The sequence below is a fragment of the Galeopterus variegatus genome, unplaced genomic scaffold (assembly GCF_000696425.1).
Source record: "Galeopterus variegatus unplaced genomic scaffold, G_variegatus-3.0.2 Scaffold2458, whole genome shotgun sequence".
Lineage (NCBI taxonomy): Eukaryota > Metazoa > Chordata > Mammalia > Dermoptera > Cynocephalidae > Galeopterus > Galeopterus variegatus.
Window position 1 is genome coordinate 128496 of NW_007728569.1, and position 27114 is coordinate 155609.

General features: G+C 44.8%; 1 pseudogene; it reads left to right on the forward strand.

Moving 5' to 3' along the window:
• Positions 1-318: 318 nt before the first annotated feature.
• LOC103597899 overlaps positions 319-27114 on the forward strand; it is a 36865-nt pseudogene continuing 10069 nt past the window's right edge.

The following is a 27114-nucleotide window of genomic DNA, read 5'->3' on the forward strand; positions in this document are numbered from 1 at the left end:
TTTCTTTCAAGCTCAGTCTTTAGAGATTGGGGAAGACACATGGGGGGAGGGGCCCTGTCCCACACCTTCCTTCAGGGACTCACCTTGCTCCTCTTGGAGGTGCTGCCATCTTCAACACATGGCTTTCAAGGCCCTCAGGGCATGGGAGAGAATCTTCTGTGGGAGATTTTGTGGGCCAGGCTTGGAAGTGGGGTTCAATACTTCTGCCCCAGTTCCGTCAGCCCATCTTAGCCCACCTGCAAGAGCCTAAGAAGTGAAGTTTAGCCGGATGCGCAGGAAGAAAAGCACAAGCGCAGCATGTGCCTAAAGACATGCAAAATGGCACCTCCTCCAAGGACCCCCGGGGTCTGTGGAGTCCCAGGCTGGGAAAGAGGAGCGAGGCCCGCTGCCACCACTGCTCATGGCCTCCCTGCTGGATGCTGCACAGAACCCACCGGCTACAAGGTGGACCTTGGCTACTTCTGGTCCATGACCCTCAGCAGCCTGGATCTGGGTCTGTGTCAGGCTTCCTGCTGCCAGGGATGCTCTGCTGCAGACGTGGTCTCTGATCCCATTTCCAACGCTTCTCTTTGCTGTAAGGAACAGGAGGATTTGGACCTCGCTATCGATAGCAAGGAAGTGGATGACCGAGAGCCAGGATTTTTCTCTGCGCCACCAAGTTCCAGGTACTTTGGGGGAAAGAATAAGCCTCCCACCTTCACCCCCAAAGCCCTTGTCCTGGCCTCCCCATGGCTATGCCCAACCACATCAGGCCATGTCATCTGCGTGAAGAATGCAACTGGCACAGCCTTCTCCAGCACACAGATTGCCCAAGTGAGGTCCCAAAGGAAAAAGAAGGCAGAGAAGGTGTGGGTATGGGGTGAACCAACACTGAGCCCACAGCGAACTCTTGGGCAAGAACTGGGTATTAAACTAAAATGTGTTCCTTGTTCAAATCTTACTAGGGGGTCTGGGAATTCGTTCTGAAGACAAAGGGTGCAGAAGCCAAGTCTCTCTTTAAGTCTAATTGGGTCCTCAGAGGATGAAAATTTGCCCCAAAGAGGAGATTCAATAAACGTGCCTCAGGCTTCAAGGGCAAAAGCCACAGCAAGCTGCCTTCAGAGGTACACCAAGCTCTGGCCATGCTGTTAGAATGGTGGTGAAGTCTTCTGAAGGGGACAGGTTCGGAGGAGACACGCCCTGTGAAGCCACATGGCCAGCAGCCAGGGCCAGGCTTCCCAGGCATGTGTACAAGTGAGCACCCAGAGGCAATGCCTCTTGAATTTTCCATGAAAGCATTCCACAGACAGAGGGGTGGACACACATCCCGGGGACTGAAGCTGCAGCCCTGAAGAGCTGGCCCAAAGTAGGCCTTTTCACTTATATTTAAAATTCATGGGAACCCTGAATCCAATTCCATATTATATATATATTTGTTTAATAACATCCAAAAAATTACCATCAAGTGCAATTAATGCACTGTGTGTTTCCTGAGGCTTCATCTCATACCTTATCTCATATCTGGTACCTACAACTGCAAGCTTGGAGCTCTGACTCTCATGGCCTCAGCATCCCCTGGAAGCTGTAGGAAATGCAGAATCTTGGCCCCATTCTCACCAAGAAAATCAGAATCTGCATTTCAACCTGATCCTAGAGTGACTCATTTGCACATTACAATTTGAGAAGTGCTGTGAACACCCCAGCCTGAGAACTACACGGGCTTCTCAGGAAGGTCTGCTTGGGATTCTCCGCCCCACTGCTTGCTGACCCTATGCTCTGCCACGTTACTTGGTTTGATTTTCTCCAGAGCACTTACCTGGTATTATCTTATTTGCGTGTGTGTTTAGAAAGTAAGCTTCATGAAGTAGAATCTGTTGAGCCCTGTGCATAGAGTACCTTGCCTATAATAAGTGCTCAATAAAATCTAACTGGGGAAGGGGTAAGTGAGGGATGGAAGGTGGGTTGTAAAAGATAAATCAAGGATAAGTCTTTTTGTGGAAATCTCCCTATAAAAATAATGTATATTTTTCTGAAAATTAGAAAAGTCATATTGGAATGTCCACGCAATAACCTTACTTGAATGTCCATAGCAGCTTTATTCATAATAGGCAGAAAGTGAAAACAACCCTGGTGTCCTTCAGTGAGTGAAGAGTTAAACACATGTGGCATGTCTATACAGTGGAATACTACTCAGCAACGAAAAGAAGTGAACTGCGGATACCTGCAACAGCTTGGAGAGATCTCAAGACAATTATGCCAAGTGAAAAAAGCCAATCTCTAAAAGGGCCCATATTATATAATCTCATTTACAATCTGGTGGTTGCAGGAGAGGATGATGTGACTGTAAACAGGCAGCACAAGGGGTCTCTGGGGTGATGGAGTTTTCTGCATCTTAATTGGGGTGGTGGCTACACAAAATTACACACGGGATGAAATTGTTTAGAACCCCCCCCCCACACACACACACACAAAATGAGTGCATAAAATCTGAAAACGTTCTGTGAATTGTGCCTGTGTTGATTTCCTGGTTTTGATATTATACCATAAATATATAAGATATTACCATTGGGGGGGACTGGGAGAAGTGTACACAAATCCACTCTGCCCTTCTTGTAAATCTATAGTTATTTCAAAATTTTTTTTAAAAAATTTAAATCATATTGAAGTGTTCATGGTTTAGATAAGCATAAATACTTGTTTTAAGATGCTTTATTATCCTGAGTCAAGGCCCATAGGGGTGGGGTGGGGGGCAGGGAGAAAAGATGCTTAATTAATGAGAGATAATTTTATACAGTTCAGGACAACCTAACCACAGAAGTGTTTTGAATTTTACTGTACAAATTGTGTCTCCCTAAATAGGAAAGAACAACTGAGCCAAAAGGAATTAAGTGCCTACTTTCACTTGAAGCTTTGGAGGAAATAAGCCCACAAGGGCTTAGCTGCTCGCTGCTCCTGTGCCAACCTTGGAGCAGGGGAGCAGGGACTTAAAGAGAATGCCTTGCACAGGGGAGCAGAACCGAGCAAAGCACTGCAAGAAGGCTGCTCCCAGTTTGGGGGCCGGTGGGGAGGGGGGTGCTGCCATTGTCTGATGGTGTTTGAGACCCTGCACAAACCCACGACTCAAGCCAAGCAAGAGAAATGGTGTCCAGGAAAGCCAGGACTTGGTCCGAGAAGGGCAACACTGTCTGCATTAGTCTGTTCCTGTTTCTTATGAGAGAACTCCTGAAATTGAGTAATTTATAAGGAAACAAAATTTATTTCTCACAGTTTCAGAGGCTGGGAAGTCCAAAGTCTAGGAAGCACATCTGGTGAGGGCCTTCTTGCAGGTGGTGACTCTACAGTGACATTGGTGTCACATGGCAAATGGCTTGAGCAAGAGAGAGCTAATTTCCTCACTCACTCTCCTTTTAAAGCCATCAGAACCATGCCCATGACCTCCCATTAAACCATCAATGGATTAATCCATTCATGGGGATATAGTCCTCACATCTAATCACCCCTTGAAGGCCCCACCTTTCAGTGACCAGAATAAAATGTCCCACCATCTTAAGACTATGACACTGGGGTCAAGTTTTCCATACGTGAACTTTTGGGGCATGCGTCTAACCCATAGCCCTGTCACTTCCATCACCAGTCACATGGGCTGGTGTATGGAACTAGAAGGTGAGGCAGGTAATTGGTGACCTGTGCTCTTGCCTTCTTTTCTACTATATCTACTAAATAAATAACGTCCTTCCTCCCACTTTGTAATGTTTGGGTACACAGTTCTTACTTGGGTCAAAATGTGTGTGGCCTAGAGGAAATAAATGGGAGTTCTATAAATAACTTAAGCTATTCCAGAACCATTACAATAAAGGCAGGGCTTGAAAATGCAGAAGCCTCCAGGGGCTAGACAGGAAAAGGAGTGGGTGGGCCGAGCAGGGCTGTGTGAACTGGGGAAGGGAGCTGGTCCGAGGGAACCCTCCCAGCTGACTGCGCCCTGGGGACTTGGAGTTGCCAAGTGGTCCAACTTCTCAAGACAGGCAGAAACCTGGGGTTTTATGTGAAATGTACTTCTTAAATGCAATAAAAATGTTTAAGATGCCTGGTGGATGTAGAGGTTGTTGTCAGGGGAAATGATTGTCAGGAATTAAGATTAGATCATCTTCAGTGTTCCTTGAGACGCTCAGGTAAACATTGAATTACTTTTGACTATTACATTGTGTATTTGAATTCAATAAGATCTTGCTGAGATGTGGACAGTTGGGATTAGTTTGCTTACTGTGTGTAAATTTTTTCAGTTCCATCTAAGAATGGAAGGCAAGGCTCTTTCCCCCACAGTCCACAGGTCTAGGGATGCTTTCCATAAGATTTCTGAAGCTTCTGGGATTTGCTCATGGTTCTTGGTAGTGACTGTCTTATAAATGACAATGTCATTTGGGAGCATCTGGGTCAAGCAAGGAGAGAGACCTCCCCACTAGGTTAAGAGCAAAAGACTCATGTAAGGAGGGGATGCATTGAGAGGAAAAGCTAAATTCACTGGTGACATGGCGGCAGGAAAGGGTTTGTCCAGCAAACTGGTGGGAACATCTGGCAAAAGCCCATTCTGAGAAGGAATTGCCAGACGAGCTTCTTATTGGGAGAGAATTTTCCCAAGGGAAGAGAGCCAGGCAGGCAAGGTCAGGCCGGAATGAAGCCTTAGTCATCGGAGGATGAAGACTTCGAGTCCAGCCCACATGACCCTGATACAGCCCAGGGATTCTGGCCAAATTCCTGGGGAAAGAAGATGGGGAACCAAGACAGAAAGAGATGTCCTCATAAGAAAAGTGTCGTGTTTCACTTTAGTAACAAGAGAGGGGCTTCATTCCCACCGCTCCTCAGAGCAGCCCTCCGCTGAGCTCTCATGGGAGACCCCCAGCAGTTGGGACCACCACAGCAGGGAGGGCCAGGGAAGCAGCTGGGGGCCTGGTGGAGGGGGCCAGGGTACAAGTGGAACATCTCCTGGAGACCCCAAGAATTACTGGGGAGTGGACAGCCTAACGGCACTAAAGGATGGGAAGAGGAACGAAGACACATGTTCTAAGCGTGGAAATTACACCAAGTTGAACTTTGAGTCTTGGGGGCCCAGGAAAGCACAGATCACAGGAGCATCCAGATGCCCCCCTAACGATAATTTGAGGACAGGAATCTTTGTGTCCTTTATTGAATGCTCCACTCCAGGGACCAGCAAAGTGCCTGATGTCAGGCAAGGCTGTGCTCTAACCAACTGAGCTAACCAGCCAGCCTCTGCCAAGTGCCTCGTGTGCAGCAATAGTAAATACTTGTACTTATTATCTAAATAAATGTCGCATAGAGCTCCACCACCATAGATTTTTATATCAACAGTTCTCAAGCTTTTGAAGCAGCAAATGGCTTTCTTGAAATAAAAACTCACGGGGAAGCTCAAAATACAAAACAGATGAAAGTGGGGTTACTCTGACGGAAGAGCAGATGGGAGAGGGGTCCGCACCCAGCCCCACCCCATGCCCAGCCCCGCCCCATGCCTCTGGGCTGGGGCTGGAAATCCTCCAGGGAGCTTCTTGAGCTACAAAGAACAAAGTTTGAAACACAAATATGGTCATTTTGTGAAAAAGGAAGCTGACAAAGATGTCCACATGACCTTTCCCTCAGGTAGCACTTGGGAAAAACACAGTGATCAGAGAGGAGGCCCCTTGGGGAAGCATTCATGCCAGCTTAGCATATGGATTGATGAGAGGCTGAAGCCAGGGCATCCTCTTGCTCTTTATGCGGTGGCCCAACCTGGAACATCGTGCTCCGCGAGCCCACGTGGCAGCACCCAGCAAGCTCTGACACCTCATGAATATTAATGACCGTTGGCTCAGCAGTTATCTGAGCTCAGCCTCAGCACTGCCGGGACAGGAAGCCGGGTTGAATTGAGATGCAGCCCTTGCAGTTTTGTAAAATGTTGAGTTTAATTCTATTATTATTTTATCCTTTCCCCCGAAAACTCACATTTTGCATTTATATTGAGTTATTCCTGACTCTGTCTAGTGGCAATGATACAATGTCCCTGTCAGGACGCATCCCAAGTGACTGAGGTAACCCTCTAGCTCCCGTGCACATGGGCAGCCCTGACATGTGCCAGATCTAATTCCCAAGAGTGAGAAAACAATGCCAGTTCCTGGTGCAGAACCAACATCACTGGGTTGTACAGTGAAGACTCTGCAGTTGTGCAGATCTGTTACCAAATGGCAGCTCTGTCATTTTCGCTTGTGAATGTCGTCGATTTGGACAACTTAGTTTCTCTAAGTCTCCATTCAATATCTTTAAAGTGTGACTAATAATACCTGTATCAGTTTCCTATCACTGCTGTAATAAGTTATCACAAATATGACAACTTAAAACTCCCCAAACTTATCCTTCTGGAGGTTAGAAGTCTGATGCGGGTCTTACTGGGCTACAGTCGGGGTTTCAGCAGGGCTGCGCTCCTCCGGGAGGTTCTAGAGGAAAACCGTTTCCTCGGCCCTTCCAGCTTCTAGAGGCTGCCCACATTCCTCAGCTCGTCGTCCTTCCTCCATCGTCAAAGCCAGCAGTGGCCACTCGAGTCCACTCCCGTGTATTACTCTGGCTGCTGCTGCTGCTGCTTAGAAGGACTCTTGTGATTACATTGGGCCTATCCAGATAATCCAGAACAATCTCTCTGTTTTAAGGTCAGCTGATCAGCAGGCTTCATTCCACCTGCAACCTTAATTCCCCTTTGCCATGTAAGGTAACATATTCACAAGTTCCACAGATTAGGACGTGGGCATTTTGGGGGTCCATTATTCTGCCAACCACAATAGCTCTCCTAGAGTGGTGGCGGGGGTGATAAAAGGACAAGAGCAGAATGCTCACCACGTAACTGAGTGGCTTCCCCAGAAGCTGGATACACCGGGGCACACACCACACCAGGAAGCTGGAAGACATGCACCATCCTGCACTGTCCCATAGGACCTGCGTGTCCCAGTGTGACACTATGCAACTCTGCCCACCTCGCCTGCCAACCTCAGGACAGAGCTATCATCTGCCATGGCTCAGCCAGCCTCCATTCTGCCTCTGTCTGGAATCAAAATGATGAACAAATACATGCCCAAACCCACTCTGTCCCTTTGCACCCTAATTCAGCAGCATCTCCTCTGGAATTCCAGAACACTTTGGACCACACATCCAGGAAAGTCCCCTTCGGGCATTTGGGAGCCAAACCCCAGGGCCCCTCCAGGAGCAGACACTCCCTTTCTGTGTAACCTGGAGTGACTCAGCCCGGCCCTCAGGAGACAGCTACATGGCCAGTCTCTTCCCTGACACAGTGGTGGCCCAGGACCCTGCACATGGCTGTATAGTAAAGCCCGATTCTCATTCTCTCCGGGTCTGTCTTCACATGGCTGTTCCCACAGTCCTCGGGAGCTGCCTCAAGCCATCCTTGTCCTTCAAAGCCTGAGCAATTCCCACCTGACAGGGCGCCCAACTTCCAAGAGTTCTTCCTGCTCCGTACATGCACCGCGCTCAGCAGGCGTGTGGTCCCCGGGGAACCAAAGGTGCTGCTAAGGATCTCCACTGCCCAGCCTACGGAAACAGGTAAACTGCAGTATTCTTCGTTATCACAGCTACACAGCCTGACAACACGACAGAGAAAAAGTGGCCTAATCATTACCGCATTAAATGGTTGCATTGGAAACAGCTGTCTGTAGGCATCTCGGCAGACAGTGTGTGACAGCGAGGGAGCCCTGAGCAGTCCGTGCTGGGTTTGAATCAACACTCCACGACTTCTGAACTGTGAGACCTAGAACTAGTTAAATTCTCGAAATCTCAGCTTCCTCATCTGTAAAGTGTTGCAAATGCTTTGCAATATAGTAGTTAGAAACAAAAGAGAGAATATCTATAAAAGTTACCACAGCTGGTACCAAACTCTGTTCTGATTACCTGTGGCTGCATCTCAAACTATCCCAAAACAGAGTGGATTAAACAGCAACCATTTTATGAAATCTCTCAGATTCTGTGAGTCAGAATTCCAGGCAGGGCTTGGAGACATCCTCATCAGAGCTCATGTGTCAACTGCTGTCGCTCAGCAGTACCTGCGGGTGATAGACCGGCCCGGAAGGTATGAGACAGCGTTGCTGACAGTCACTTCTCGTCACTTGCAGTAAGTGTGTTCTCTAGAACTGCATGAGCACTGAACTAGCCAGGACTGAGCCATCGCTCCCAGGGGAATTCAGGATAAGCTTCCCGTGAGCTTCAGGTCATCTGATTAATATGCAGCTTTGTTTTCTGCATGTTTTTGTTTAAAGACACCTTATTGAATATATACTACTTTAAAAGAATTGATTATATGCAGTGCTTGCTTTATAATAAAATGCTAGCTGAGAAAAGTTTGTTTTCCTGACCTTGGGTCATGTGAGCACAAGTTTCTTTGTCTCTCAGCCTCATCACAACGTTGTCTGCTACTCTTTTTTTTTTTATTGGTCATCATCTCACAAATCCACAAATTTAGCCATTTTTCCATCTTGTCCATTGCTTCATGATGCACTAACAATCTTAAGCACTTTGCAGAGCGGCCTCACTTACAGATTGCCAAATTTCCTCTTCCTTTTCCTTGATGTACCATATTGTTGATTCATTAACATTAAACTCACAGCCCACGACAGCCCTGTAACTCATGCCTGAACGAAGCTTCTCTAGCACACTATCTTCTCCATAAGACTTCACAGCTTTCTGGCACAAGGAACACCAGCACTACACTTGAAAGCCACTTTAAACAGCAAAATCAACAAAAAGCACAAAAATTTAGAAACCACGGCACTCAACAGATTGCAGAAAGGACGCTTGTTTGCAGTATTGAGAGCTGAAACATGAAGGCAGAGCATTGCCTTGTTTGACCTCAGCTGGGAACATGCACATTGGGAGACTCAATTTTTTGCCGCTCTGCACATGTTCGTGAATAACTACAAAAGTGCGGCAAGCATGACTCCACCCTGCAGCCCCACCCAGGTCCTGAGCTACGGAGCCAGGGGAAGCTGAACCCAGCCACAAGCAGATAAAGAGCACACCAAAATCACCATTTCCATGTGGGTAGACCTCCATCGTCACCATCATTGCTGTGGCTGCCACAAAAACAACTAGTCTCTATAGCAGCGGTCACAGCCACCATGCACATGGCACGCCAGACTCTCAACTGCATTGACACAAGAAGAGGCACCAGTGGAGACCAAAAAAAAAAAGAAAGAGAAAAAAGAAGAAGTCCTCTCTCCACAAAGCATGCTCCAGAGTAATAGAAGCAGCATCTGATTTACAATAACAGGGGAGGATTTGATCACACCTGTCTTAGTACTGGACAGATCATCCAGGCAACAAACCCACAGAGGAACAGTTAACCTATCAGAGGGAGAGAGCAAATCTGTGGGGAGACGGGGAGGGGAGGGGAGTGATTGGGTAAGGGGCATAAAGAATAATTATGATTTGTAACAATAAATATGCTAATAAAAAATTTTTAAAGATACAACAAAAAATGTGCTACAAGTATTAATTTGGGGTTACAAACAAATTTTAGTGAGCATTAAATTTGCAAACAGAGTCTGCAAAAAATGAGGGTCAGCTGCCTCTGGGGCTGTTTGGAGAAGGCAGCAGGGCTGCATGTGGCTGCCAGCCACCCTCAGGTTCACATAAGGCCTCTTAGCACAACGTGCTCAGGGCAGTCACACTTCTTATAGCTTGTTTTTCCTGATTTTCCTCTCGTAAGATTGGGGGGAGGGGGGTGTGACTTGAAATAATGTCTGTAATTAATTCAACTGTGTTACTATGTATTTAATATTCAAACATTTTAAGGACCAGGAGAATTCTGTGGTTTATTTAGTATAAGAAGTGTATCAAAAAAGGACCATGATTCTATATAAAATATACCTGTTCTAGAAATCTTTCTAGTTGCACTGTTTTGAGCATGAGGAACATGACACAAAAAATATCATTGTATCATAATTGAGTCAAAAAGTGCATGAAAGGTGGCAATTCTTAAATATTGCTCTTCTGTACTGGTCCCTTGAGAAATTATCAGCAAGAACATATTTAGAAAATAAGTTCATCTCCAAATCATTCCCTTTCAGTTACATAAATCCACATTCTACCCATTTAGAAATAGTCTTTCCCACTTACTCTCTTAGTAAAAAGACCAAATCATTTATCATCTACCTACGACACCTTTTAGAGCAAAATGGGACACTCTTAATTATGCCAGAACAACAGTCCCCAGCCAGGACTGCTGAGACAAACTAGGAATGGTATTCACAGTAAATGTAAACTGTAGGGTATTTATAAGGCTGGTTTGGTTGTAATGAATCATATCTTTCCAATTATGATACAAATTGCTTCCAAGGGGCACAAGTTGAACCCTTTTCTGTCAAAGCACATTGAACAGACCTCGACTGGTTCATAAACTATCTGAGAGATCTGTGCACTGAAGCACCTTACTTTTGTACAAAACTAATGAAGTATCCACAATGATTAACGATTGCATTCACAACGGTGACGGAGCATTTCAAAAATTACTCTTGCTGTAGTTTATTTGAATATATTACGTTTTATTCTTTTCCTAATCTGAATTCATCCGTGCTTTTCTGTTGTTGTTGATATTCTTGTGTTATAGGGTTTCTAAGAGAAGAGCTTTAAATTTTAATTTCTCCCCATTGAAGACACAACAGCTCTTACCAAATGTGTCCAGGCTGTCCCAGTAACAGTAGCTACACCTCCCTCCGTTCTTAGACTTACATCTTCCAAAGCCAAGTCAATTAACTGCCAGGAAAAATTCAGTCCAGCTTGCATTATGCATACTAAAGCAATAGCTTTCATTTATTTCACAGATTTTGTCAATTCATTCTCTGCATGTAGACATCGCCAAAATCCTTTTGTTCCATTTGTAAACTGGGAATGATTCTAACGTCATACTATTATTAGTCATTCTTACATGAAATCTTGGAATCACTTCAGGGCACACCTGGATCCTTTTTAAATTATCTGCAACATATTATGTGTTGGGATGTGCATGTCCCCCCTCAGGAAAAATGGTTTGTAGCATTTATTATATTCTCAGAAAGGTCATCTGGGGACTCAGGAAAGGTTAAAACAGACACTCCTGAATCAGGAGGACAACTTTCCTTTGGCCTTTATTCTACAGACAGACGTGTCCACCTATGAAAACTTCCTCACTGGATTTGTACGTACACAGAAGCCTGTGGTCCAGACACACTTTCATGAGACCCAGACCCAGCCGGCTTACCTCCCTCCCGAGGCTGTCCGGAGACACCAAATACACATTGCTCACTCTCCTCTTGACCGAAGCCTTTGCATAGCTGGTTCCATGTGTGCTGCACTCCTGGCTCGACTGCTGAGAAGAAAAGAGTCAAAACTTCTTTCCAGTGACCTTGTCCTATTTTCCTATTTCTCTGATTCCAGAAAACAAAATTTTCACTGTCCACATCCACTGATGTATTGCCAATCAACTAAAATCAACTCTGTCTATCCTGTGTTCTAGTGAACTCAAGACTTGCCCTTCTAATCCCTGTTTGGATGGAGAATATTTGGTAGAAAGAGAAAAAACAGGCTATTTCACAGAAGTGTAATCAAAACAAAATCTTCAAGAAATTATTCAGGATTCTATGAAATTCTAATCTTACTTTAAACTTTTCATGGCCTTGGATATAATAAATCTTGATGGGAGGGCCTGAGTCAGCTCATCAGATCTGGTAAGGACGGTCTGGGGACATCGCCGCTCTTGGTTTGAATACATGAAGGCTCCTGCTTAGCAATTCCCTCAGTTTATGGAGGCCTGAGCAGGGATTCTAAATTCTGACAATCCCAGGCCTTCATGATTCCTCTCATAGTTCATTCATTACCAAGCTCAGACCAACTCATTTCCCTGAAGGAGAGCTCAACTTTCCCCGGTTCCATACGTGGAGATGGCATTTCCAGGACAACAGTCCAGGTTGCAGAGACTCAGGAGCTCTTCTTTAATACTGACTCTTGTTTTATGTTGCATTGTCTTCTGAAGAATGCACCCAGAACAACAAAAGACTGCAGTTCTAATGATCTTTTTCCCCTTTGACCCTGCAGACAACACTGTTTTCTCTACCCAAAAAAGTGTCGATGCTCCCTCTGTGGCTTTCGCCTCTATCTCTGAGTTTTGTGGGTTAGAGCCAGAGGCTCTTTGAACTCTGCCTTTGTTAGGTTGTTCCAAATCTGCCCCCATTTTCTGTCAGTTGCTTTACCTTCACAAGCTTTACCTAGTCTTCCTTTAAAAAGTTTTCTTTAAAAGAATATAATCAGAGCAAAGCTTCAGAGCTGTGGGGCAGGGAGACTAATTGGTGTGGAAACCTCTTTGACGCGCTCAGTGCAGGGGCAGCGATGTCACTCCGTGGGAGTTAAGTCAACATCTGGGGCCTGATTTCTCTCTGAGAACGGTGGTGTGCTGCCTGAGCCGTTTTCTACTTGTAGGATATGAAGAAATGCTTGCTAGAGTCTATGCTGAAACTATTCCTATTTTCAGTTTAAATTGACCATCTTCTGACTCTTCTGAGAGCGAGAGACAGAAATCCGTCTTCATTTAACATGCTTATTTCTTGTTTAGATGGTCACAGATTTCATCTCCATGATATTTCAAAAACATTGTTTTCCACGTGGTCCCTACCTCTCGATGACCACCCATGTGTCCTCCTGTTAAATGTAACTGTTTTTTGCATCTTTTTGAGCTACAAAATGTTTCACAATCAATTGCCTACATAAACCTCACGATGTCCCATTTAAAATGGCATAAAAAGCAGAGTTTTCTTTCTTCCTGAATCTGATTACACGAAATTCTAAAGTATGTAATTTTTTATTTTGAATTACCCACAGCGACATTAATGGTACATCTCAGAAAATACAAAAATAATACTTGCCAAACTCACTAAGGTAATTATTTCTTTCTTATAAATACCAATATTTTAAAAATACAAAACAGCTTTACATCAAAGTCTATCTGACTGTGTTTAAAAACCGAGGACAGTATCTCTGGGTCCATGTCTGAAAAGCCGGATGTGTGCGCCTTGGCCATGGCAGAGGGAGACAGAGAAGTGACACTTACTGACTCTCCTGTGTTGTTACACGTTTGACCCCATTTAACTCTCACAATCCCAGAAGGTGGAGCTGTTATTTTTCTATTACAGAGGAGGAAATGGAAGCTCAAAGACATTTCATACCTTGTCCAAGGTCATTCTGGATAGTAGACTCAGGATTGGAACCCACGTGTGGCTTCCTGCAGGTGGTTTCCCTCGGTAAAGGATAAAGGGAGGTCCCTTGGAGCCCATCACCTTGAGCAGTAACCCCGCTTCCTGATGAATAATCTAGCAGATGGCCTAGGTATTGGAGAATTCAGCCAGTCAGAGAGAAAGAGAAACATGCCTGAAACCACTGGCAATGGACCATCTTCAGAAATGACTCAAATCTGGTCCTCAAGGGACATCTGGTTGGACCTCAGTGTCAGTGGTAGAACAGATAGGACAGCCTGACAAGGTTTGGCCAGTAGGCACTGGGACTTCAAAATACAGCCAGCGCAGGAAAGAAAACAAAGCCATGTCCAGTCCAAACTGGAGTAAGGGACCCAACTCATCGTAGGCTGACCTGAATGGTGTAGGAGGGTGTGTGGCAAGGCCACAGTGGCTCCATACACAGAATATGGCAGAAGGTCTCCCTGAGAGGGTGCAGAGAAGAGAGCTCAGGGTCAGAGCAGAGGCCAAGAGTTGGGAAAACAGTGGTATTCAGAAAATCAGAGCGCAGCTCAGAGGTGGCCAGGACAAGCCCTGCAGGGGTAGAAAATGCCCAGCTGCTGTGCTAAGAAGGGAGGGTGGGAAAGGACACATGGCTGGGAGCCTCTGCTCCTGGGGTGCCCCTAGGAGAGTCAGCATTAGCTGCGAAACTTAGCAGGACAAAGCCCTCAGGGGCTGCGCCTGGCCCCCTGCAGCAACGTAGTTCTGAGGAGACAGGGACTGACACGATCCTCAGGACAGGTGCAGGAAAGTCCTGAGCCAGCTGAAAATGCACCAGTTGTGAACTATGTGAGAAATTAGATATGAAGTAGAAGTTCTTTGTAACCAAAAAACCACACCAGGATTCTGAGAATAAAAGTAGAGGCTTTTTCCTTGAAAAACAATTCCCAGAACTAGCTTTTTTCACAACCAGAAGTTAAGGAGGTGGGCTGGGGAGGATGCAGCTCCCAAGGGTACCCCCCGCTCAGCGTGGTTACCAAGCACAGCAGGTATTTCCAGCTTGGGTAGGATTTTGGTGCGTCAAATTGAGAGCATGAAGTGGATCCCACATGTGGAAATAAAATGAATGGAGGATGAAAAGCTCAACGGGTGTCTAGGTCACATTGAGCAAAAGAACTTTTCAGGTGTAGCCTGCACCTTGGGAGGGGAGAGGGAGGTGCACAAAGAAGGCAGCTGAGCAGGTCTGGGGGGGCTCTGAAAATGCCCTTCTCGGCCATCGCCACTTGCCTCTCACTGGGGTACCATTTTGGAACAGAATCACAGGCAGGGTGACCCAGATGTGATTCTCTCAGTGCTCTCCGGCAGGACAGCACTCCCCAGTTAAACATTGCGTTTGCTGAATCAGGAGGTCTGAGCTTCCCTCCAAGCAGAAGTGCAGACGCTGCCCTGGCAACACCGATGTGCCCTGGGAATGTCAGAAAGGAGGAGATGCATCGGGGTGCTTCCTGAGACTACTTCTGAACAGAATGAGAAAATCCATCATGGACTGCCGGTGCTTTCACTTGGTTGGATGCACCGTGCTGATAACACCAGACACCACGGTCAAGGGTTGGGATGCCAGTGCTGGTCAGCTGCCAAAAAGAAAAAAGAAAGAAAGGGATTTTCCCTGAGTTGCTTTAAAAGACAAGTATTGCCATCTCTCTCTGCTATCTGACACGGAAATATTATTTTCACTGTCTTGCTGCATTTTTCTCTTTTCTGGTGTTTATGCTTTTTTTGACTAATATTTTTATTTGTAAGAGGTGCTTTGAAATTTGCACCCGTGAAGAAATAGAATTAAGGAGATTTTTCCCTCTACATTTCTAACATTGAGCTGTTCTCTTCACTTACTTGTATGGATGCTTTTACCTTTATCCTCTAGACAATTTCTTTCACAATCATTTTCTCTCAAACTTCTAAGGACACAACTACGCTGCCTGCTGGGTTTTGATTCTGTGGAGAAGTCTAAAGCCAAACTGATTTGGGGTTCGTTGGGGGTTACCTTACTTGCTTTGGTTTTTGCTGTGGTTGTTGCTTTTGTTTATTTTTTTCCTGTTTGTTGAGTGTGTGTGTGTGTGTGTGTGTGTGTGCGCGTGCACCTGAAATATGGAAGTGCCACAAAGCTCAGTCTAGGTGTTGAGCTCTTTAATGAGTTTTGCTTGTTTTGATGAACTGTTTCAGCCCAGAGGTCCAATTCTTTCTTTAGCTCAAAAAGGTTTCTGTTTGTTCAGTGCCTCTTTTCCATGTGTCCTATACTTTCTGACGTGTATATGGGGTGTCTTGAACTGTGGGTCTTTTTCCTCTCATTTTCACTTCCTCATCTTTTTCCTACCCTTGACTATTATTTTTAGGTACAAGAATTTCTCACATGTGAATAACAAATGCTGGCGAGGATGTGGAGAAAGGGGAACCCTCCTACACTGCTGGTGGGACTGTACATTGGTGCAGCCATTATGGAAAACAGTACAGAGGTTCCTCAAACAACAACAGATAGATCTTCCATATGATCCCGCAGTCCCACTACTGGGCATATATCCAAAGGAATGGAAATCATCATGTCGAAGGGATACCTGCAGTCCCACTACTGGGCATATATCCAAAGGAATGGAAATCATCATGTCGAAGGGATACCTGCAGTCCCACTACTGGGCATATATCCAAAGGAATGGAAATCATCATGTCGAAGGGATACCTGCACTCTGACATTTATCACAGCTCTATTTACGATAGCCAAGATTTGGAACAAACCTAAATGTCCATCATTGGATGACTGGATAAGGAAAGTGTGGTATATATACACAATGGAATGCTACCTTGCCATAAGAAAGAATGAAATTCTGCCATTTGCAGCAACAGGGATGAACTTAGAGAAAATTATGTTAAGTGAAATAAGCAAAGCACAGAAAGAAATACTCCATGTCCCCACTCATAAGGGGGATGGAGGGAAGGAGAAAGAGAGAGACAGAGAGAGAGAGAGAACACAATAAAATGTTGAACTTTCAGAAGGAAAGTACAGACCTATAGTTACTAGAGGTGGGAAAGGGGGATGGGGAGGGGGAAAGGGGTGGAGAGTAACTGGGTAAGGATGCAAAGAGTAATTATGATTTGTAATGATGAACATGCTAATAATATTGATTTAATTATCACATCTGAACACAAATACTAATAGTCAGCTCTGTACCCCATAAATATATATAATCAAAAATAAATAAATAAATAAATAAATAAAATAAATAATAAATAATAATAAAAAAGAATTTCTAACATGTATCATCTACTTAACTGATCTTGCAACCAAGAATGGCCACTCCTTCACACAGAAGAAAAGACTTGAGAGTCTGATGTTGATGAGAGGTTGGAAGCTTTACCATCAGGAAGCGCAACCTGGGAGACAATTTGGCTGCAAACTGTCTCAGAGGCTTGAGAGCCTCAGAAAGGGTTTTTAAAGGGAAGAGTGTGGGAAACAAAAGGGGAAGGTTAGTCCCATCAGAAAGCTGCTGTGTGAAATTTTGCAGATTCTTGGCTTTCTTTACGTTAGGGCTAGTATTGCAACTCTTTCATCCAGTTCTGTAATGCTTGGGTGATAACTGGCTCCCACAAGCTGGATGCCATCTTGTTCCCAGGCAGCTGTGACTCCAAAGGAAGAATAGTTAGTTCACCAGGTTCCTGATTAGCTCTTGTCATCTTGCTCTTCCTGAGCATTAAGTCCTGTAGCGTTTTCCCATGAGCTATGCTGTGAGCTTAGGTTACAAAAAGACTTCTTTAAGGCTAGCATTCTGCCTAAAGCTTATTCTACAAATATGGCCTTTCTGAGGCTACTTGTCTATGACTATTTGCTGTGGTGGGCTCTGACAGGCTAGATGGCGTGATTTAGATAGTGTTGTGCCAACTCTCATGGTCTAAAGGGATTTGAGGGTCAGCCTGTGGCTCACTCAGGAGAGTGTGGTGCTGATAACACCAAGGCCACAGGTTCGGATCCCATATAGGGATGGCCAGTTAGCTCACTGGGTGAGCGTGGTGCTGACAACACCAAGTCAAGGGTTAAGATCCCCTTACTGGTCATCTTTTAAAAAAAATAAAGGGATTTGAGAGGTTTAACATTCTGCATGTGGTTCCTACCAGCAGGTAAAAATAGAGGCAGCCATATTCAGTTGAGTGTTTTCTAATAGTGGAAGCTTCACTCATGCAGCTAATGTGAAGCTTGTGGTCTTGAAATCCACTAGAAAAGATTCAGGTGGTGAAAATGCTACTAGAATGGGTCCTATATGATTCAGCTGCATTCTTGCCTAGCTGTAGCTTGGGATCAAAAAACATGGAGATGAGAGCCCATGACTGGCTCTTCTCATGGAAGCTCAGAGAGCGGCATATTAGAGGGTGGCAGAAGGGTCATATAACTGAGAAGTCCTGCTCAGGCCTCGTTCCAACAGGGATTCTACCCGTTTCTTGGAGATTCTCTCTCTTCTTCTTGTCTTGGCTTTGTCCTCCAGCAGGCTTCTCTTAAGGTCACAAGACAACTTCCACAATAACCAGAGCTCACATCCAGATAGAGAAAAATAAATTGCTCATCTTTGCACCGATTGGGTCACCCAAGAACCAATACCTGTGGCCAGGTGATAGACATATGTGGATAGACTTTGGCCAGCAGTCAGCAGAACCAATCTCTCTGACAGGAGGAGGACCAGGATAATTGTAATTGGCTGAAATCAATCAATACATGCCCCTAATACCCCAGAGGAGCCAATCCCAACCAAGCTTAAACTGCTGCATAGGGAGAGAAATTGCCAGGTATGGTGGGGAGTAACTACTCCATCCACTACATGAGTATTTTCCATTGGTGGAAAAGAGAAAAAGACCAACATGAACTGAGCCTCTATTGGGCACTAAGCAAGGGGCTTTTATCACTTAATTTAATCCTGACAACAATCCTTTGAGGTAGGCATTGCTATCTTTATTTCACAGATGATGGCACTTCAGCTCAGAGAGCGTGAGTCATTTGCCTTAAGGTCACACAGCTAATATGCATCAAAACTTATCTCACTGATTTCATATGCTGCTTGGCACAGCTTGCAAAAGACCCTGAAGTCCATCCAAGTTCAACATAGAAAATATATTTTAGATCCTATTCCCCTGAGTTTTTGTTGTTGTCCTTAAAGGTCATGTGCAGTATTTGGAATATATACATATATGGTGTAGACTAAAGCTGGGAGGAAAACTAAAGATTTCTTTTAGTTTTTCCAGTTAAGCATCTTCTAACAGTTGAAGTATTTGGTTTGTGTTATCAGATTCTGGCCTAGAACCAGTTCACAGGAATGAATCATAGCTGATGTAATGTGCATCTCAGTAGAGCTATTATGTGGGACCCAGGTGCACTGAATTTTATGATGTGAAATCAGATCTCTGCACTTGTCCCGGGTGAGCAATTATGATGTCACAAATCAGGCGCTTGGAGGCACATCAAAGAGCTGAGAACAAGTAATGAAAATCCAGGGAAAGCAAACCTTGTGTTTCCAAAGAGGTCACCCATCTCCTTCTGGACTTGCAGAGATGCTCATATCAGCTCTGTGTGGAACCTGGTGGGGAGGACCTGTGTGTGAGTTCATTTCTGATGCTTATGACAAAAATACCTGGAACTGGGTAATTTGTAAGAAAAAAATTTACTGCTTGCAGTTTGGAGGCTGGGAAGCCCAAAGTCCAGAGAACACATCTGGTGAATGCCTTGTTAGTGGTGACAGTGACACGGGTGTCTCACATGGCAGAATGACAGAGTAGAGAGAGAGCTCCTCATGTGCTCTCCTTTTACAGCCCTCAGAACCACACCCACGACCACTATTAAACCATCAACTTATTATTCCATTACTGAGGCATGGTCCTCACAATCTAATCACCTCCTCAAGGCCCCACCTTTCAATTACCATAATAGGATTTCCCACCCTCTTAACACTGTCACTGTTAAGTCTCTAATACATGGACTTTGGGGTACACAAATTCAATCCACTGCAACTTATGAGTCCACGTTTTCACTTTTCCCCTGAAAGAACAGGGGTTATCAAGAGCTTTATAGAATCTTCTAGAAAATCTGCTCCTGGGGGACTTCCTGGAAGGGAAAAATCTCACATTCCCTTCAAACTTTGGGCTTTCCGCTGTTACTAGCATTTGGGATTGGAGCAGTAGTCCCTGATGGCAGTTCTGGTTGGGGGAAGGGTGTGTGGAGGGTACAGGGGAGAGGGGTGTGGATGAGGGAGCCTGGGAAATGCACAGACATGCGCATGCTAATGGGATCCTCGTGACTGCCCAGCTAGAGGAATGTTCCTGCAGCAAAAGCAGGAAACAGCCAGAGAGGGAAGCTTTACACAGCTTCAATTCTGTGTGCTCAGAAGGTACCAAAGTTAGAACCTACTGTCTGTGAAAGAGAAGGGGGGTTATTTCACAGGTCTGCATGTCTAAATAACAAAGACAAAACAGAAAAAAAGAACTGAAGTCCTAAAACGTCATTAAGATACATTTTTCTCCCTTTCGAGAGACTACATGGAAATCGTCTTTTAAATCATTCATTGCTCTGAGCTTCACCTGAAATGCTTAAATACCCTCAAATCATTTTATTTTTTTCCCTTTACTCAAAATAAGTGGTTACCTCTAACTAATGCAAATCCTGGTATATGAAAAGTGTAGTGTAGGCCAGTAAAAGGGAGGTGCCACCTATTTTAATAGCCACATTCTCAAAAGCAGTTAAAAAACAACACACTGAAGTTTAGCAGGCTGAGGAAACATCACACCCTGCACTTGGCAGGGTATTGTACACAAGCAGTGTAACAAGCACTGCGCAGGGGAAGAGAGGTGGGGGAGACTGTCAAAATACTATTGCTTTAAAAAATTGCCTTCCCTCTTGGGCCGGCCCGGTGGCGCACTGCTACAGGGCTGCGCTCCCGCCGAAGGTTCGGATCCCACATACAGACCGGTTCCCGCTCACTGGCTGAGCGAGGTGCGGGCGCGGCACCGAGGTTTGCTATCCCGTTGGCGGTCCCGGTCCGGTACGGGCGCGACACTGAGGGTTGCGATCCGTTGCCGGACACGAAAAAAGACAAAAAGGAAAAAAAAAAAATTGCCTTCCCTCCTAAGTTGCCCAGCCTCATTCAGAGGCTGGCAAACATTGTGTCATGTGACCCTCAGTGCACAAGTTGATTGGGCTAAAGGAGGATGCACCCCCCACAGACTGATGGGAATACTCTGATCCAGCTCCCTGCAGAGGAGCTATACGATTTGTGCTGCCAGTGCAAAATTAAAATGTGGGTCTTCTTGTTTAAAAAGTTGGAGAAAACGGCCATTAAATGTAATAGCATATAAAGCTTTTCCCTTTCTTCCACAATCTCTCTCTTGACTAATTATGGTCTTTTTTTTTTTATCTGCTATTTAATGTCATTTTAAAGAAAGAAAACTTTAAATTGTTAGCATGAATTTTACCATTTCACTTTATACTGTGCAATTCCGGTTTTAAATGCAAGATAAGTGCATTTAAGTCATGCAGAATTTCCAAAATCACACAATTTGCATTTTGTAGCTCATACATGAGTATGTATTTGACTTTTACCAGAACATTGGAAATGCTGCAAACATTAACTCGACTGTGTTTGTTTCACTTCTTGATATGCACACTTTCTACCAACGTGCTCTACTTTTGGCTTACTGATGAGTAAGCAAGGACTGAAAGCAAAGGAGAAGGTTTTCCTCTTCTGCCCTTTCCCTCTAAGTCCTCATTTTTGACATAAGCGGTTGGCTGATAGAGGGAAGTATCATGACAAGGTTCCCTGGTCATATGAGTTTCTTACGGCCCATTGATTTCTTCCTGCATTTGAAACAAGTTCTGGATCTAATGAACCTGGAGGAACTTATGTTGAGTGAAATAAGCAAAGCACAGAGGGATAAATACCTCACGTGCTCACTCATATGTGGGAGCGAAGAGAGAAAGAAGGAAGGAAAGAAAGACCACAGAAGTGCCATCATCCTACAGAGGGAGGGAACATTCCTAGGGCTACAAAGTGGAGTGGGGGAGGGAAGGGGAAGGGGGAGGGAGGTTGGGGGATAATTGGGTGGGGGACATGGGGTACAAGAGTAATATCTGGTAATGGGTATGCCCCCGGTATGAATTTGGCCCTCACATCATGGGCACGAGGGGTGACAATTAGCTTTGTATCTCATGAATATTCATCACAAAGAAATAAAGAAATAAGTACAGCTTCTCAGGGCCTCCTGCTTCAACCTCTGATGCCTGGTCATAGACATCACATGCTTGCCGAATCAATAACAACGGGGAGTAGTAACAAAAATCAGTCGGCCACTATTTTATTTTGCTACTTTTTTTTTTTTCTGGTACTTTGCGCAGCTTGCAGTGTATAAAATGAATGTCAATGTTTAAGACCTTCGCCTTCCTTTATTCAAAAATTTTAATGCCGATATGTTTCATCATGATGGTTAAGAATTCATGTATTTTGTCTTTAGGCTTTATGTTAAATATCTAGCTGGACACCATAAGTGGCAATACCCCGCTTTATCATTTCAAATTAGATTTCTTTGTTAAATATTTAATAAGTGACAGATTTACTGGACTCAGTACTTAAAGTAAGGGAGATTATTGTCGTTATTATTATTATTATTATTTTATTATTTTATTAAAAATAAAATAGGGGCAAAATTCTCCTTCCCTCCCCTGTGTCTTCCCTCTTCCTGCCACTCTCCCCAAGTAAGTAACCGTTGTTATCAATCCCTTAGGTACTTTTCTTGAGTTGTTAATTTGTGGCCACTAAAATATATGTCCATGTCCTAACCCTCCGTACCTGTGAATGTGGCCTAATTTGGAAAAAGAGTCTTTGCAGATGTAATTAAGGATCTCAAGATGAGATGCAATGACAGGTGCATGCTAAATGACAGGTGTCCTTTTACAGAAGAGAAGGAAGGAGATCAGAGACACAGGAAAGATGACTATGTGAGGACACAGGGAGGGACTGGAGTGATGCTGGCACCAGCCAAGGAACAGCTGGTGCTGCCAGAAGCTGGAAGAGGCAGGGAAGGATTCTCCCCTAGAGCCTTCAGAGGAACTGTGCCCTGATGACAACTTGATTTTGGACTTCTGACCTACAGAATTGTGAAAGAATAAAATTCTGTTGTTTTTAAGCCCCCAGGTTTTTAGCAATTTGTTACAGCAGCCCTAGGAAACCAATACATCATTTAAGTGATATAAGAATATATGCTTTTCTTGTGATTCTGTTCTTTGATGTTGACCTCTATCAGGTAAGTCACTGAGAAGAGGTCTATGCTTGCCTTATGCACCCCCCAGTCATGATTTTAGGGTCCTCCTCCGTAATTCGGCCTGAGTTCTTAGCTGTTCATTCTTAAAGGGTTTCACCTTTTAGTAAAGTTATATCTTTAGAGAAACATAGACAATCCTCAAGGAGGTGCTGGGATCTCACCAAGGCAATGAACTTAATGACTGTCACGCCAGTTCTAGTCTTACCTCCACCAGGAAGGGGTCTGAAGGCTGAACTACATCTTTTCCAGGCACTGTGGCTGAAAAGCTTTGCACCTGTCACAAATTCAAAGGGCTACCTTGGAGGAAAGACCACCTTCAATCCATACCATACGAGATTTGTGAGAATGTGTCCTCACTGCCAGAGGCACGGTCACATTTGTTGACTTCGTGCACCACTTAACAGTTGTGCTTAGAGATTTGATGTGTTACCTATTCTGCAGCAACAAAAATCAAAACCTCTAGTAGTTTCTAAACCATAGGAAAATTGGAAGAAAAATGTTTTCTACTCTTTGATAATGCCAGGGCTTAATTATACATTTCTTGAATTGCAGCTTGAGGGGATTTCAAAACACATAATTTAGCCTTCCTCTGCCATGTGAACTATTCTATTGGAACAAACAAGATCAGGGCTATTATATTCAATTCGTCTTACCCAGAAGGTAGAAGCAGTAATTCATACTTTCAGAAAGAGGGAGGGAGAATTCGCCTAAAGTGGCCAACTTTAATTTCTGCATTTTCTAATTTTTAACATTGGGGTTAAGCTCTAGTTAATGCTGAAAATAAATGTATGTTGCCTGGAGCCAAAGGCAGAAAATTGTGAGTCTCTGGAATAGAGCCAGGACGGGCAGCCAGCTCTGTGGGAGCCCTGGGGAGTGGGAAGGGTGTGGGGCTTGGGAAGGGAGCTATTTACTAACTGGTACAGAAATAACTTAACATTTTAATAACCAGCACTGTGTTCTGGAGCATGTCAGTGGGGTACAGCTCTGGATGTTAGTGTAAAGAACACATCTTGCCAAAGGCTTTCAGACCCACCATCCCATCTGACTCTTGCACCAATAGTCTGAGTTACCTGCTGCCCATTTCCCTCCAGGGCATAAAATGACTCCACTGGGGTGGCTCCATCATGAGTTGTCCCTGAGCCCATATTTTGAGATGTCAAAGTCAGCCCTCTTTTCATTAATTAAGTTACTTTTTAACTGAGATAAAATCTTCCCAGCCTGGACATACGACCAAGCCAGTTCCATTTTGGATGTAAGAACCACAGAAAGGAGAAGAACCAGAGGCAGAAGCCAGAGTCAAGGAGTTGTCGTGAAGACGAGCTTTTACAACCAAGAACGCAGGCCTGATTATGAATGAGGACCCGAAAACCATGACTGGGGGTGCAGAAGCGAGCATAGACCTCTTCTCAGTGACTTATCTGATAGAGGTCAAGGTCAGAGTGAAGAAAACACACCTACTTTACCCAATAAGTAGCGGAATGCGATCACCTGAAAAGTCAAACAAAAAATTTCTAAGGGGCTTATCATTCGTATGTGGATGGCATCCATATAATTATTTTACAGGAAAGTGGGACTAGCATTTCAGAGTTCCTCCTTCGGGGGAACCAGGAGGCTGGGCCGACCCGAGCCTCTCCCTGGGGACTGGTCTTGTGTTCTCCCTGCTGTGTGCTCCTGAGGGTAGCCAGGTCTAAAGACCAACAGCAGGCCGGTGCTCTGGTATGACAAATACCCAAGGCCATGGCCTAGTTCTCTCTCTATAGACTTGCAGGCAGAAGAAATGAAGCATCGCTCTCTTTCTAGAGCTCCAGTGGGCCCAGTGATTGCCAAGACTGAAGCCCAGGGTTGCTGTGCCTGCGCTCCCACATGCGGCATTTGCAGAGTTTATTCCTGTTCTAAGGCTGAATAATGGATTCAGGTTGTGAGCAATAGAAACTCTACATAAATTATTAGCCAGGCTGTGTGCAGTTTTGTGCTCAGGTGAACCTTGTCCCACTTTTAGCTGCCGCTGCTGCTCTACAAGAAAGAGTTAGTCCCTCTGAGGACTGAGACTCAGGGTAAGGTGGGGAGAGGGGGAGGTTGCTCCAAATGACAGGGTGCCCCCACCACCACCCCACCCCTGCATTGTCTATGGAGTGTTAAACAGCATCCAGGCTGGCATCACTCTAGCTCAACCTGACGTGCATCTAAGGGCTCTGTGGACTAGAAAAGATTGCCCAATGGTGTCATATGACACTAGGGTTTAGATGACCTCTGTGGGGCACACAGCAAGCTGAGAGATGAGACCATGACAGTTAGGAACACATTTATTTCTAAACTAGCCATATAACATATAAGTATTAGGACCTATCTTGTGTTCTGTACCATGTTGAGGACTAGAGAGGTACAGTAAAAAAAATTCATACCTGAAAAAACAAAGTACATTAACTACATGTTATTAATACTAATAAGAAAGATAAATAAGTTGTCAGACCCAAAATTAACATAAAAGAGTCAATGGTGGAAATTATATGAAATACAGGTGGGTGCTTGAAGGACCCCTCTGTGGGACAGCTTAGAGACGTGGGCACCAGAGACAAGCAAATGCATCCAGAAGCCAATGCCATGGGCCTGAGAGTTCAGGTGAGACACTCACCTGCTGCCAGGGAGAAGGAAAAGGGAGCTCAGGATGATTTGGACAGGGGCTCACAACCCTGAGTGCCCACCTGGGACTCCATCCAGAGCAATTAAGTGGTGATGCAAGGACATTGCTACTTTTGTCAAAAGCTCCTTAGGAGATTCTACTGAGCAGCCACTGAGGCTGGAGGGGGCGTTGAACTGAGATAAGGAACCAGGAAGAAGACTAAGTTTGAAAAAGCCCATATGGTTGATTTGCCACCCCTGCAGAACATTTTTGGGGAGAGGTTTGTTCATTCATGGGTTTGGGGGCACCAACACTGTCACCACTAGGACTTCCATCAAGGTGGGAGGGCACCTGTCTTAGTGGGCTCAGGCTGCCATAACAGAATACTGCAAACTGGGTGGCTTAAACAATAGATATTTATTGTCTCACAGTTCTGGAGGCTGGAAGTCTGAGATCAAGACGTCAGCAGGGTTGGTTTCTTCTGAGGCCACTGTCCATGGCTTGCAGATGGCCATCTTCTCATTGTGTCCTCACGTGGTCTTTCCTGTGTGTGAGTGTGCCCCCAGAGTCTCTCCGTGTGTCCTAATCTTCTGGCAAGAACAGCAGTCCTATCGGTCTAGGACCCACCCTAATAACCTCATTTGAACTTAACTTTACCTCTTTAAAGATCCTGTCTCCAGGTACAGTCACATTGGAGGTACTGGGAGCTGGGACTTGAATATATAAAGGTTGGAGGACACAATTCAGCCTGTGAAAGCATCTTCATGGTGGTGGACAAATTAACCAGAAGGCAGCTTTGCCCTTCAGCCCTGAACATCAATGCCTGGCCCGCAAGGCACAGAGGAGCCAGTCCGCAACAGCTCCCATCTGATCGGGAGGCTGGGGATATTCTAATCGGGGGAGAGGAGCTCTTGCCAGGTGTGTAACACTTACAACTCTGCCGTCCCCTCCACCAGAAGACCAACGGATGAAAGGCAAATCTCTGACCACTGCGTCTCTCCGGGGGAGCATGCGCTTATTTCCTTAAAGCCAAAACAACCACAACTACATCTCACTTCTGTGGAGTCATTGCTGTGTACCAGGCCTGATGTACTATTCCATTTCATCCCCGTAGGAGCCAGTATTCAATTCAATATTCAACATTCATCATCTTTACTTCTGAAGAAGAAAAATAGGTTCGGTGTGGTGGCATGAGCTGTTAAGGGTCACGTGGCTGAGCAGTGGTGGTGCCAGCTTTGACCTAGTCCTGTCTATCTCCAGAGCCTGTGAGTTTGATGCCAACACCACCCTGCTTCTCTCTGGGGTGATCCCAACGGCTTTTGCCTAGAAACATTTCTAATTCTTTTAGAACTAAAAGTTCTTAGGGAAATGCCATGTCAAGTAAGTGTTCTTAGGTCAAAGTTTTCAGATTGTTTCTATGGCTCCAAAAGCCTTTGCCAGTGTTATGGACTTGACTATTGGGAGTCGCCCAGTTTGAACGTTCTGTGGGTGTCCTTACAGAGAAATATCTGCAGACCCCAGGGGCAGCCCCAACAATGAGATCGAGAAGGAGAAGGAAGCTGGTGGGGTGGGAGGTGGTACCGAAAAGAGATGGCAATGATCGGCAAAGTCATTTGCTGAGGAAACGTTATGTTAAATGTAATTATTTTCTGAATATCCTCTTCTCATCTCCACTATGCAATAAGATGGAAATCACCAGGTATCTTTGGAAATGATCTCTGATTTGGAAACACTTGGATATTGCAGAAAATTAAATGAATTACTTTTCATATATTTTCCAACTAGGACAATTACACTCAAAATAAAGTTTGTTTCATTGGCTGCCACAAGAAGCCATAAAAAATGTTGGCAATATCATAACAGAAAAAAGTTTGTTTGTAAGGGTAAAAAATATGAGTCAGAAAAAATCTTTATTGCTTAACAGATATGTCA